Consider the following 14,920-nt stretch of genomic DNA (forward strand, 5'->3'; position numbering starts at 1 on the left):
CGCACCAGGTTGCTGCATCTCAGTGCTCCTTCATCTTTAATGATTGGCCTCCCACTGTGTTTATAATATTATCCTAGGATTCATTTCCAAGCCACCAATGTGAAAATTAGAATATAAAAAGAGTAGTTTGGACAAGCACAATATGTGTGTGTGAGAGAGAAAGGGATGCATGTTGACACTGCACAGAAATTCACCTTCCTTCTGTTATCTAATTCTTTCAGATATGTTGGACCACACTTCCCAGCATTGCTGGCTGAGAATTATGGAGGAATATTTGAAGGGCATCCAGTTGGGATGTTCATCCATACGAAATCAATAGTGAGAAAGTCCTCCTTAATGGCCAGTCACCAACTGTCTTTTTTTGTTTGAGCACAAGTGATATATTTTCAACTAGGTCTCTTCAGATATTATTTTTCCTAAGAATCTCCCCTCTGAAGTCATGAGAAGCCAAAAGCATTGTGGGAATTATAGGCTATGATTCAGACCAGTGCTGTGCATTATTTTTGTAATTAAAATAATTTTTATTATTCTTCCTCTAACTACAAGGTAGGGAGGGCCACAATCTCCAAGACTATCTCCAAGACTATGTCCATTATGTCCAAGGCACAATTATTTGCCTACATTTAAGCTAAAAAGTTCCCAAATATTAAAATATTTCTTCCTATGGAAGCTATCCAGCATGTAATCATTTATGATAGTTTGTTTTCAATAACACCCTGGCTTGGGATAGATTGAGCCTACTGAACCCATTGGTCCGTCCATCTTTGAAGAGCTCCTGTTAACAAGGAGAAGGGAAATATATAAACTGTACATAGAATTAAATATTATTATCCCCCCCCCCCCCCCAGAAAAAAATCCCTTCCTGGCCTACACATAATGATGCATACTTCAGTCAACTTTAAAGAAGAGGGATGGATATTGATAGAAGATTCCCACCAGCCTCAAATTCAATATATTCTACAAGAGCGTGCAGCTAAGAGTCTACCGAGATGAAAACAAAAATCAGTAGAGATAGCCTGGGTAGAGAGAGATGGTTTTTAAAAGCAAAAATCTTTATTTCCCTTTTTTATGTTAGCAGTAGGGATAAAGAAAAAGGGTAATAAAGACTTTTATAAAAACCTTTCTCCTTACTCAGGCTTTCCCTTCTGATTTTTTTTTTTAATTTTCAGTTGATGGAATGTCAAACTGCATGTTCCTACACAGAAGATCACATCACTACTTGCAAAGATGCTATTCTGCAGCACAAGCATCACAGACTACAAATAGAACCTGAAGCCTGCAAAAGAGAAAGAGAGGGGGGGAAGGAGGGAGGGAGGGAGAGAGAGAGAGACAGAACAAAAGCATGTAACGTATTGTGTTGCAAAGCTCTTCCCCTGGACCAACTAGGGAGGCTTCAGAACCTAAAGTCATTATCTGCATTCATGAATATTTTATTATGTATAGATCTCTGACAATATTTTATTACTACTCTATTCCAAGTAATATAGTGGGAAGATGGAAGGGAGGGAGGGAGGGAGGGAGGGAGGGAGGGAGGAAGGAAGGAAGGAAGGAAGGAAGGAAGGAAGGAAGGAAGGAAGGAAGGAAGGAAGGAAGGAAGGAAGGAAGGAAGGAACCTAAAGTCATTATCTGCCATTCATGAATATTTTATTATGTATAGATCTCTGACAATATTTTATTACTACTCTATTCCAAGTAATATAGTGGGAAGATGGAAGGAAGGAAGGAAGGAAGGAAGGAAGGAAGGAAGGAAGGAAGGAAGGAAGGAAGGAAGGAAGGAAGGAAGGAAGGAAGGAAAGAGCTGCCACAAAGAAGGGGGAGCCAACCTATTTTCCAAATCACCTGAGAGCAGAACAAGAAGCAAGGAGAGGGTCTTCTGGTTTGAGTTCCTTCAGCGACAGACAGAAATCCGTGATTGTGTGCGGTTTTGGTCTGGGTTCACCGCTGGAGCTCTCTGAGCTGGCTGGTTTCGGGGCTAAGCCACCCCGTAGAGGTGGTGAAGAGGGGGGAGACCACCAACAGGGTTGAGGAGAGCCATATCTCTCCTCCTCAGCTGGCCATTACTCCCTTTCCTGAAAGTGGTTGCAGCGGTGGTCAGAAATGGCCACCTCAAAGAAGTACTTGACCGGAAAAGAATGTGCAGGAGGAGGATAAGAAGTGAAAGTTCTGGCTGACTGGGTTAAATTGTAAAAGCAACAACTAAGGTACCCTGGAATTTAAACTTACAAAAAAATAACATCACTCCCAAAGAAGAGTCGGAAGCAGTGAAGGAAAGTGAAAAGGGAAAGGTTTGGGGTTTTTTCTTCTCTCCCTTTCCCTATACTGACAACTAAGAGACTTAAATAAGAAATCGGAAAAATCCGCTTTGACATCAACAGGCAATTAAGCTGAAAATAAAACAAAATGTCAAAGGGATAATAAAGATTTCTGGACACTAAAAAATTTTTTGATAAGCAGGAAGGGAGAGAAAAATAATAAAAGGGCAGGATCTGGAAAGAGGGAGGCGACTGCCTGGAATTAAAAAGAATCTACAGTAAAACTTCAACAATACTTCTAAAAGATACATTTTAACTGAAACTTTGTAAATAAACAGTAGAACCCCAGGAAGAGAAAGTGAAAAAAAGAGCAAAAAGAAACAGCTTGCGTGTATTTGGATTACTTGGTGAACTTTGGATTCTTGGTTATTGCATTTGAATGACTAAAATTAATCAGGTTGTTTAAAAATTTATACAATGGCACTACTTCTGGATGAACTGAAAATGGAACTTAAAAAGTATAAAGTAGATGCACAAGAAGGGAGGGGTTCATTTGGCTTCGATTTTCAATTCTTAGAAATGGAGATTTGGAACTATGAGAAACAACCAGAAATGTCTGCAAAACAAGAAGACTGGGACAAAGAAGAAACCACCTTTAATGAACAAGTAATTTTATGTGGGGAAGAAAAAGGAAAGTGGGGGGGAGAATGGAGAATTTAAGACTTAAAAAGACAACCAAGAAAAGAAAAATAATACAAAAAATAAGTATAATACTGGAAAGCAACAGAAGAGGGGAATACAGAAGAGATAAAGAAGAGGTAGAGAGATAAGGGGGTAAAAAGGGGAGAGAGAAGAAGAGAGGGAAGAAGGAAAGAAAAAGAAGTTACAAAGGACCGGAACAAGATATAGAGAAACAGGACCTATTTAGAGATAATGGGTGAAAATTTAACTGAAAAGGGGATTCTGTAAAGGTACATAAGATTGTATTGTTATATTAGTAATAGAAGTAACTTTAGAAAATTGGAAACAATGTATGATTAAAATGAGGGATAAAATAATTAGTGTAATTTAGTGAAATGTTTGTTAATAAAATAAGTGAAATAAATGAGAAAATTGAATTAGGAAGGGACGGGAACATTTTAATTAGTTAATGTTTTATAAAATATAAGTGAAGAGTGGGGAATTAATTATGGAAAGTTTATAATTGTTCTCATAGAAGTATGATATTTAATTGAAAAGTAATGTTAAAGAAGTTAAGATTTTAATGAATATTAATATTAATGATAGAATTGAATTGGAATGGAATGTGTTGTTTTAATTACATATATTTATAATTTTTTCTTTTTTTAAGAATATAGTGTGTATTTTAAGAATGTACCAAGCAGAATCCGAATGGAAGTTATGTATTATATTGAATATTATAACTTTAGGGTATATATTGAAGCCTAAATAAGAGTTAAATGGGTAAACTTAAAAGATATAAAGGCGTCATACTCCAATCAGTAACTACAGGAGAAACTTTGTTCAATGAGAAAAGATAATAGATAATTGAAACAGGACAGACAAAAAATATAAATATAATGATTTGAATTGAGATGAGATAATTAAAATAAAATTGAGAAAATTAAAAGAGGGGAGAAGCTGTGCAGAAAATGTAAAACAGTAATAAGATATGGAATAGAACATAAAAATGAGCATGAAATTGAATTTGTGTCTGTACGAAGAAATGTAACCCGGGATTATGGTACTTTCCAAAAAGATGTTTTATTTGTATTTTTTTGTGAAAACTCAAATAAAATTTACAAAAAAAAAAAAGAAGCAAGGAGAGAAGCAACCTAGAACTAAGGAGAAATTTCTTCAAAATTAGAATAATTAATTAGTGGAACGACTTGCCTCCAACAAGTGGTGAATGCTCCAACACTGGAAGTTTTTAAGAAAAGATTAAACAATCATTTGTCTGGAATAGTGTAGGGTTTCCCACCTGAGCAGGGAGGTGGACTACAAGACCTCCAAGGTCCCTTTCAATTCTATTATTCTGTATTCTGTATTCTGTAGGTAGGTAGGTAGGTAGGTGGGTAGGTAGGTAGGAAGGAAGGAAGGGAGGGAGGAAGGAAGGAAGGAAGGAAGGAAGGAAGGAAGGAAGGAAGGAAGGAAGGAAGGAAGGAAGGAAGGAAGGAAGGCTTCCATTGGTACTTTAATATATAGCAGGAGACATCACCACCTCTCAAACAGACTCCATTATCTGCACGCTAAATTCTGCAAAGCTTTGTGACAGAGATCTAAGGTAGCAGAATAAGTACCAAGATAATTTTTACACTTATTTGATTCATTTGTACAAAGTAGAAGACATGAAATTTCCTACAGAAAGGAACACAGAACAATAAGAGTTGAAATTAATCCTGGGCAGTTTTATTATCTTGCATTTCTTTGCTAAAAGTTCTCATTCAATTCAGTAAAAGACAATTTATTTCAAGATCTCTTTCAAAAGAGAATATAGAACATCAGTAATAATCCCCATGAATTGCATGTAGTGTTTTTAGCATTTATTTAATGGTGAGGAAGTCAAAGAATGAGAAAGAATGACAGAACCCTTTCTTCAGAATTCTGGAGCCTTCTTGGCTTCTCACCTTCTAGTTAATCCCAAGAGAAAACCACAAGGAAAGAATTTTTCTCATGAGGCATTTTAGCAACACTGCCACGACTAGAGTAGAATTATGCCCTTGAGAAATTACCAAACTCCCAGGAAACTAGAAAAATTCTCACTGCCCTGAGAGAGATTTAAAGAAGTTGTCCAACCAAATGTTGAAAGACCATTTGTGTTAAAGTTGAAGTCTTTTAGTTTCTCCATGCACAACTGTTCTAGAAAGTTTTTCCTCTTGCTCGATTAACCCCAGTAGCCTAATCCTAGCCCACCCAAAACTCTACTTTACTTTACTAGAGGAAAAATAAGAAGAGGTAGAAGTTGTAGCTGCTTTCATTTGGATACTTTTTTTGAGGTTAAGCAGACCTTCTGTCATGGTAAAGCAGCTCTTTCAAGCATTACGATCGCTTGGAAAAGAGCAATAAGTGGTCCGTGTGTACAAAATCCACACTCTCCATGTCATTAATAATAAGGAAACAACTACTTATGTAGCACTGATAGCAGTCCCATTTTCTCCTGACGACCTTCTGAAGAATGCTGTTTGCCAACTGGATTAAATAAGAAGGAAGTAGAGATCCCAGGTAGAGCCAAGAGAAAGGAAAGAAATATCCAAGGACCATCATTCACAATCCCACAATTTGCCTACAGGTAATCCTCCACTTGCAACCTTTCAGATTGTAAGAGCTCTAGAGGTGCAGTGGTTAGAATGCAATATTGGAGTCTATCTCTGCCCACAGCCTAGAGTTCGATCCTGACCAGCTCAAGGTTGACTCAACCATCCATCTTTCTGAGGTGAATAAAAGGAGGATCCAGATTGTTGGGAGGGCAAATATGCTGACATTGTAAACTGCTCAAAGAGTGCTATAAAGCACTATGGAGTGGCATATAAGTCTAAGAGCTATTGCTATTTTTAAGTTAACAACAACACTGAAAAAAGTGACATGACCATTTTTCATACTTATGGCCATAGTGGCCTCCCATGATCATGTGACCAAAATTTGGAAACTTGGCTGTTGGCTCGTATTTATGATGGTTGTGTTAGAACATTCATGAACTGGCAGAGACATGGTTAACAAGGTCAACCAATGGGAGCTGAATTGGGGACTGAGACTGGAAGGAGTCTGGGTGTGGCTTAACTCTGTGCTCAGCTCTGAAAAAACGAAACATCTGTTCTGTTTTAAAGTGAAACTAAACAACTCTCTGCTCTGAAGCTGCTGCTTGTGTTTTGCTTGGGTTACATTGGAAGAATCTACTACTGGTATTGTAAACTTTACTTCAAATGTTATTATGTATATAAAGAAGTTAATGAATCCTACTGAATCAGTCATCCGTGTGTGCTTTCTTGATTTGAATTTCTGCTGCAAAATCTAACAGGTTGCCCTGTCCTGGGGTCATGTGAGCACGATTAGCAGGACTTTCTCCAAATGCTGTATCTCCAAACTGTATCTCCATAGCCCTAGATATTATTTCACTCTGATCACTGAAAGAACTTCTGAACGTTAAATGTAGAAAGAACTTTTGAGGTCATCTATCAAATCCTTTGTTCAATCAGGGAATCTTACAGTGGGCCATCCATCACTCAAATGCCTCCAATAACACTTTCTCCCGGCAATCTATCTCATGGTCAAATAGCTTTGACAGTTAGAAGTTTCTCCAGTTAATTTAGCCAAAAATCTGCTTTCCTGCAATTTGAACTCATTTGGTTTTGCTTTTTTCTCTCAGATGGGGGAAACCCCAAGGAAATCATGGAACCTCAGGAGATAATTTTTAGCCTGCTGGTATAGCCAATTTCCCCCAGGACTCTGAAGAGAGTTCAGAGGCATTGCAAGCTGCCATAGTTCTTGCTCTCAAGCCACAGAATCTGCAGTTCTACTTGGAAGTAATGCCAAGCAACCCAATGGGGCTTTCCCTCACCCAAATAAGCATGAAGAGAGTTAGCCTGCAGGCCTTCCCTCCGCCTGTACTTTCACCCAGCCGCTAAATTGTTAGTACTTTAAATAGTTTTTTTTCCAAGACATTAAAAAACAACAAGACAGCCGCCAATCTGTACGGCATATCCTTGTCTGAGCCACCTTAAACTCAACGTGTTCTTAACAAACAAACAAAAACAAGCTAGAGATGTAATTGTTTTGCCAGTTACAACTCACTTGGGCACCATAGTTTGGGGTATTTTTTTTTTTTTAATATCCTGCAGAACACATGCACTGAAGTAAGGAACCAGATGAGAGTAATAAATCCGTAACATGATTTTTCTTTATGATAGTTACTAATTGGAAGCTCACAACGGATGCTCTGGCTTTCCAATGTATTATTAACTGCCTCCTTACATTTCTTTATCTGCCGCTATTTATCTTTTTCTGTTCTCAGAAAATGGCCACATTGCCGGACTATATAACTTATTGCTGTCCATCCATAAAGGGAATGGAGTTGTAATCAAAAGTATCATTTACTCACACAGCCTTAATCTCATCTGCACTCTGAATCTTCCCTCCTTACCATTATCACTTCATTTCTCCATTAACAGGGCGATAGAGCCTTTCAAATGTCAAAGCACTCGCCTCGTTCTGCTGCAGCTGAAAAGGAAAAAAAAGAAACCCATCAAAATACTTTCATATCCGAGGCCAAGAAAACAACATGTTTTATACTACTGCTTTCCAGGATCTTCTTTTATCTTCCTAATCTTGGTGGTCTCCCAGTTGAGTACCACCCATATTCAGTCTTACTTAGCTTTTGGGGGCATCTACCAGGTGCTGTCTTTAATTGGGAATGCATCATTTTAGCATGCTATTAACTAAGAGAGTTTTCCTCAGTCCAGTATCATATTAGAAGAGACTTCAATACCCCACATTCATTTACAAGTAGTCCTCAACCTATGATCACAATTGAGCCTAGAATTGATGTTGCTAAGTGAGAAATTTTTCAGGTGAGTTTTCTCCCATTTTTCTTGGAAGAAGTGTTGGAAGAAATATCCATTAGTTCCAAGCTAGGAGAAAGACACTGGAAACATGGAGGCTGATTGGAAAGAAAGGTTCCATTTATTGATGAAGCAAAACCACCAACCATGTATTTTGGAATAGCTGACAAAATGAAGTTGAGACTTGGGGTGTTTTATACCTTCTTTGGGCTTTGTATTTGAGCTTCCTGTTCCTGTGCAAGAACATGCCCTTTAATATTCTATTGACTGTTGACAGATTCCTATGGGGCTCCTGTAGGGGTTATGTAGAGGTCATAGCTGGCTTTATAGGCAAAAGAGGAAATGTAAATCCTAGTGCTTGTATGAGCTAATCTGGTCAACTGCTGGCTTATTATTTATCTGAGCTCCCAGGTTTCTGTGACTTTGAACTGTTGTGTGTGTGTGCAATGAAGGGGCTTTGGACTGTTCTCGGCTGCTTCTAAGCCTATCATTCTGCCTTTGTTTCAAAATATCCTCTTAAATCTGCATTTCTGAAAGGTGGCCTCCTCGGTTTCTGCTTGGGGGCAGGCCAACTGGGGTTTTTTTTAGAGCATGTTTCTCCATTTCTCCCTTTGGGGAAATATAATATAACCCTTTTTAATATTCCTCAAAATATTTCATTCCGCTAGGAGGAGGGGGCTTCCCACATTAGTAACACAGTTGTTAAGTGATTCTGGCTTCCCCATTGACTTTGCTTGTCAGAAGGTCAGAAAAATTTATCACATCACCCTGAGACATAGCAACCATTGTATATGAACCTGTTATCAGGCATCCAAATGTAAATTGCATGACCATGGGGATGATGCAATGGTCATAAGTGTGAAAAATTATCATAAGACATTTTTCCAGTGCCATTGTAACCTTGAATGGTCACTAAAGGAACTGTTGTGAGTCAAGGACTACCTGGATAGATGATAGATGATAGATAGATAGATAGATAGATAGACAGACAGACAGACAGATGGACAGATAGATAGACAGATAGACAGATAGACGGATAGACGGATAGACGGATAGACGGATAGATAGATAGTATTCTTTCTTCCATAGCTGGAAAATTGCAGACCCAACATAATTGCAGGCTGCCACCTAATATAAAGGACTTAGCTGGAAAAATGTCTCCAGAACAGCTACTGATAGGCCAATATAGCTAATATAGCTCAGTACACTAATTAAGACATTGTTGAGGGCCATCTTTGTAGCATATAGAGTAAGTTTTGTGTGAAATTAATCTATGGCTAGATGATGAAAAAGTACTGCAAGTAGGAACAACAGAAAATAAACAGTCTCTAATTACTTTATCCAACTGAGCTATTGGGTAATTGTATAGCCTGCTTTTAGTAAACCTATAGGATGGTGAAGCATAATTCTTCATATTACAAAATTTGCCCACTGAGCTATTCAGTTTTGAGGTGTTCCCACTCATTGCGTTGAGGAGAATCAATTTTCTGTCCCAAAGCTCTGGGTTTATTGTCCTGCAGCTTTTTTGTTTTTCTGTTTTGCCTGGTGTTCTAGTCTTCCTCAGCCCACCACTGCTACCCTCTCTAGAAATAGGTGAGATTTCTTCTTAGAAGAACACACAGTTCCAGCCTCCTTCCCCCAAGGGCCATCTGATTTGTGGCAGCTGACTTGGGGTGGAAAAACAAGCATAGGAGGAAGAGTTAAGCACACAAACACATCCGATACCCACTTTCCAGCCTCAAAGCTGTTTGAGATTAAAACGAAGAAGAAAGACTGCCAGACTAATATTTCACTCATCTACATGTGGCATTTCTCTTGGCACTTGGAATAAAGGCAAGGCCAGAAGATGGAATTTCAAAGCGGAGATAAGGCCCCAATGTTCAGCATCTGCAGTCAAAAGCACCATGTCAGAAAGAAGAGGGGTGGATCTGAGAATCCACAATATTTACAGATCATATCTTCAGAAATTTGCAGTATTCAGTATTCATTTTGGGTTGATGTTCCTCTTTTGCTGGAGATTTTCTCTCCATCCAAGCAAACTGCACTTGAGCTTCTCTTTCAGGGCCTCTTGAGAGCAAGATTTGTGCACCATCCTGACATTCACACATGCTTTTGCTCCACAGGACCTTGCATGCAAGTATCACATTTCCATAAAAACTCAGTGCATTCTTGGTTCAAAACAGATTGCAATTGCCAGGAAGGGGAGGAGAGGAATTCAGCAAAGCTTTTTTTTTTCCCCATAATTTTCAGCTTGTGTGTATTTTTTTTTTAATGACAAATCCTAGGCCGATCGCCTTTTTCATGGCACAAAATGGATGGTGTTGGCCATAAGCCTTTAAAAGTCTTGATGTCTTCCAGTCCATTAGCTTTTATGGCTGAATTTTATGCTATATTGCAAAAAGATCTGCTAAATAGCCTGAAACGGCAGATTGGACAAACCATCCAAAATGCTCTGAAAGGGACATTTTAAAAAAAAAACCCAGCAGCAACACAATACTGACCAGCTTACAGGTAACTAGATCATTTTGCCATCAACATCTCTATTTTTCTTTTTTCTTTTAAAATGCTGGTAAAACATCTAACAGCATCAGATGTTAAATCACCCATTGTGGTTTAGGTTTAAAGAAATATTGATTCTAATGCAGAGCAAAGCTACCTGAGTGGTGCTGATGAACTCCAGTCTCACCCATCAATCACAGAAACTCCTCATTTTAGATGCTACACAATGCATATTTCAACAAAGTCAACTTTTCTGGCTCCAAATAAGCAATAGATGAAGGAGCAAAATGGCCTCTGACTAAATGCTTTTCACATGTCAAGAGCAGCCAGGAGAAAAGTCATTTGTCTTTTTTTTCTCTGTCTCCTTTTCTCATACAAATCAAACTGTAAAAGGCAAGTTGCGTTAACGCATGATATAAAACCACAAAATCTGGCTTTCGAAGGAGAATGGGAGAGGAACATATTTATTTATTCAGTTGATGACCAGCAATGTAAAATAATAAAAAGGGAATAAAAGGCAACCAAGATCTACAAGGGAAAGGTGGGTACAATAATATACTGACAATTATAAAATAAAATTTGTGATTTAGTCTTATTATTATTATTATTATTATTAAATACTCTGTAGTGTGATTGTGATGTGGTGTTTGGGGCACTGTGCTGGAGTAGCTTTCAATTTTCATTGTATTTGTGGAATGTCATGACAATAAGGATATTCTATTCTGCTCTATTACTTGGTCTCTTATATGGATGCTTGTGTGTTTTTAGGAGGCAGGGAATTTTGGCCGGTGGGGGTGCGTATGGGGATTGTCGTGTGTGTGTGTGTGTGTGTGTGTGTGTGTGTGTGTGTGTGCGCGCCTGTTGAGTCCGATCTCTGGGTGTTGTGTGAATTTTGTTGTATGTCTACTGTGTATATACGTACAATGACAATAAAGAATTCAATTCAACTCAAAATGGTTATTTTTCAGGGGTGGTTCTAGATCTGGATGGGCTTAAATAATTTCAACTGAAACATCTTGCTGGTAAGAATGTTTTGACTACAAACCTGATGCTGGTGAGGGTGGAACGTTCTAGTATTCGACTTACAACACTTCATTCAAAGCTCCAACGGCACTGATAGAAGTGACTTACTATTGTTTTTCAGTCTTATGAAAGTTGCACCAACCCCAGGGTCACGGGATCAGAATTCAAACACTTGGTAACTGACTCATAGTTACGACCGCTGCATTGTTCCCCGGGGTCATGCGATCCCCTTTTGCAACCTTCTGGACAAGCAAAGTCAGTGGATAAGCCAGATTCATTTAACAAACATGTTACTAACTTAAAAAGTGCAGTGTGTCCGCATTCCAGCAAACCTCCATTCCAATCATTAACTCCGAGACAAGCGTCATCTCAAAAGTACCTTTATTAGAATAGCACCTGGCACACCTGTGGAATCTCGGAACTAAATTCCCTGGAACTTTCCACACTGTCCCAACCTACAACACATCCCTCTTTCCCCCCATCATCACATTGCATGAACTAATCCCAAAGTAAGAGCCTTTTTGTTCCTGTGCCACACTTCATGACCTTGAACTAACAAAATAATTCTATTTTGTCTACTTAGAGATACTCAATTGAAATCACCCCCTCCCACTTTCCTCAAGCTACGTGGCAGTGTTGAATAAGGTTTCCAAAGCTGACACAGTGATTCACTTAACAATTGTAGCAAGAAAGGTCATAAAATGGGGCAAAATTCACTTAAGAAATGTCTTGCTTAGCAGAATAAATTTTGGGTTCAATCACGGTCATAAGTCAAGGACTACCTGTATTAGAGATCAGCCATTCTCTAATGCCTGTTTGGAGATGTGTTAAATTCTCAATGGGACTGGGTGTTATGTTAGAAAGCCCTAAAGGAACCTTCAGCTCTCTGATTCTGACATTCTTAAATGCCTGAATGGCCAGCCAAAAAGATTTATTCTTTTTCAGTCACAAGAATTTGCATTTTCAGTCATATTCCCAGTTGGGAAACCACTGGCAATAATCTGCAAAGGACAATGAAATGTTGTAATCCAGAGTGCAGATTAACTAAAAAAAAAAAAGGTCTCAGTGGAATAAATGAGGGGAGAAAATGAAAACAGACAAATAGGTTTGCTAGTTGCAGCAACTGAGATAAAATTGCATATTCATTCATCTTTCTTAAGATGCACATTTTGACCATGTCATAAACTATTTTCGGCAACTTCATGTGGGGGGTGTTCCAATTCACTTCCAATTCAGCCTAGACAGGGTCGAGAAAATAGACTTTTAACAAGTAGCAAATTAAAATGTCAAGACTGATCATACCGGTGCCTTGTTTACATGGGGGTTGTTATTTTGGTTTGTAAAGGTCTAAGAAGTTTTGCTTTCCAGGAATTAACCAGTAGCCGTTATCACACAAAGAAACTGCCCCAATAGCATTCAGTGGCTTTCTGACATCTCAATTTAAATTGCAATCTTCCTCAGCCAGGCCACCGAGCTTCCCAATTCAGAAGCCTTTCAGAATCAATTTCAATAAAAGATGTGCAGCTCAGAGCTGCAGACAAAGCAGAGGACTGGGTTTCTTCCTAACAGATATTTATTTCTTTGGGCTGACTGATGAGAAGTGGAGGGAGGGGCAGAAAGGAAAGAGAGAGAGAGAAAGAAAGAGATGACCTTCAAATTCCGCTTTTGGTACAAGAAGCAGAAACCGCTGCAATCATTTCTCACTTAACCAAGCAAACATTGAGGCTCCAAAGCTGCTTCTCGGCTTCTTAGAACAGCCATTTCTGGTTTTGTTTTGTGTGTGTGGTTTTGTGGAAGAGGGAACCCCCCGTGTGGTGTGAGCTGGCATTTCAGGGGTGGGCTGCTGGAGGTTCGTAGAGGTGCGGGAGAGCCTTTAGCTAAGACAGCAATAGCACTTAGACTTTATATACCGCTTTACACTGCTTTACAGCTCTCTCTAAGTGGTTTACAGAGTCAGCCTCTTGTCCCCAACAATCTGGATCCTCATTTTGCCCACCTGAGAAGGATGGAAGGCTGAGTCAACCTTGAGCCTGATGAGATTCGATCTGCCAAATTGTAGGCAGCCTGCAGTCAGCAGAATAGCTTGCAGTACCGCTGTCAGCTGGTGTTCCGTTCAAAATCCAAGAAAGAAATACTTAGACTCCATTAATCGGAGAAAAGATATCTTTTACTGGAAATCAAGTGGTAGCAACAAAAGAATTCTGAATCTGAGAAAATGGGCACGTAAATCATATATACAAAGTAATGGCAACATTCCTACCCTCAATAGTTCAATTGGCACATCCAATTAAAAGTTGTGTATATCATCATGTGGGCATCTCCAGGTGGTGATGAGGCCTCTGTCCGTTGACCTTGACATATTTTGATAAAGAGTTGCAGCTGCACATATCATAGGATAGAAACTTAAGCAAGAATCTACCCCCCCCACACATACACACCTTATACAGTTCTCGTTTGTAACACCTCCAGCTCACTTCCCATAACCATTCCAGCCGCCTCCTCCCCGCGTTACTTATGACAGCCGAAAGATGCAAAGCAAAGGGAGAAAATATTGAAGGCTGACAACTGCACTCTAACCACTGTGCTACTGAGGCACTGTGCAGTTGGGAGAACCCCCAAATCCCACTCCTGGCTGGCCCCGCCCCGCCCACCCCACCCTGCCCCTCCCAGGAATCCCACGCAGCCCGTTTGGGATGCAGGCAAATGCAGGACGCGCATGGACGCTCAGGGAAGATGAAAAACAGGCCTCCCGGAAGTTCGGGAAGGCCAGAAATAGGCCCATTTCCAGTTTCCAGAGAGCCTCCAGAGCCCAGGGAGGCCATTTTTGTCCTTCTGGAGGCCATTTTTGTCCTTTTGGAGGCCATTTTTGTCCTTCTGGAGGCCATTTTTGTCCTTCTGGAGGCCATTTTTTGTCCTTCTGGAGGCCATTTTTGTCCTTCTGGAGGCTTGAAAAATTCCCGGAGCCTGGGGAGGACAAAAAGCCCCCCCCCCCCATGGTGCATCCACACCCACCTAACCACCGGACAGAGAACCCATTGCTAAAATTTTTGAAGCCCACCAGAGGCATTTCCATTTTTCCTAAGAGCCAGAGTTTTGGTCCTAGCTGAGAAGGAGGGATGAAACAGTCTCTCCATTCCCTTAATTGGAGAGCTTGTTTTACAGATAGTCCTCGCTTTATGGCCGGAAATCTGCACCCAATTATTGTGGTCCTCAATTGAGGCATCACATGACCAGGTCCAATTTTTTTTCCCTGGGTCATTAAGCAAATACTGAAGTCATTAAATGAATGCCACGGAACCTCTCAGCAGTAATCTTCCATCCTTGGAGCTTCAAGACAGAGAAAGAAATGTATAGATTAAATAAGAATGGAAATAGAACAGTTGTAAACACATAGTAATAAGGAGATAGAATAAGTTAGGAGTTTAATTTCATCCAGTAAAACAGTTTTGTGTGGGAAAACCAAAGACAGTTTTGGGTCTGTGTTCTGTACCATATTCAGAAAATTTCAACAGCTTCTTGTGATTTCTCAGAAGTTTTATTCTCCACCAAAAAAATAAGTTTTTGTTCCTCTACTTCAAGGGTGTCCAAACG

At 39.5% G+C, this 14,920-nt stretch overlaps 1 long non-coding RNA gene across 1 annotated transcript in view; it reads right to left on the minus strand.

Annotated features, from left to right (window-relative positions):
* The window catches only part of LOC148124833 (uncharacterized), a 152,127-nt gene extending 142,498 nt beyond the window's left edge, over positions 1–9,629 (minus strand). Inside the window, exons 1-2 of the long non-coding RNA XR_015744911.1 lie at positions 9,537–9,629; positions 7,390–7,466 (exon numbers count right to left, since the gene is read on the minus strand). This is a non-coding gene — a long non-coding RNA (uncharacterized LOC148124833). The remainder of the gene's footprint in view (positions 1–7,389; positions 7,467–9,536) is intronic.
* Between the last annotated feature and the right edge of the window lie 5,291 nt (positions 9,630–14,920).

The sequence above is a fragment of the Pseudonaja textilis genome, chromosome 11, assembly GCF_049901715.1.
Source record: "Pseudonaja textilis isolate UNSWEBS1 chromosome 11, rPseTex1.2, whole genome shotgun sequence".
Taxonomy (NCBI): domain Eukaryota; kingdom Metazoa; phylum Chordata; class Lepidosauria; order Squamata; family Elapidae; genus Pseudonaja; species Pseudonaja textilis.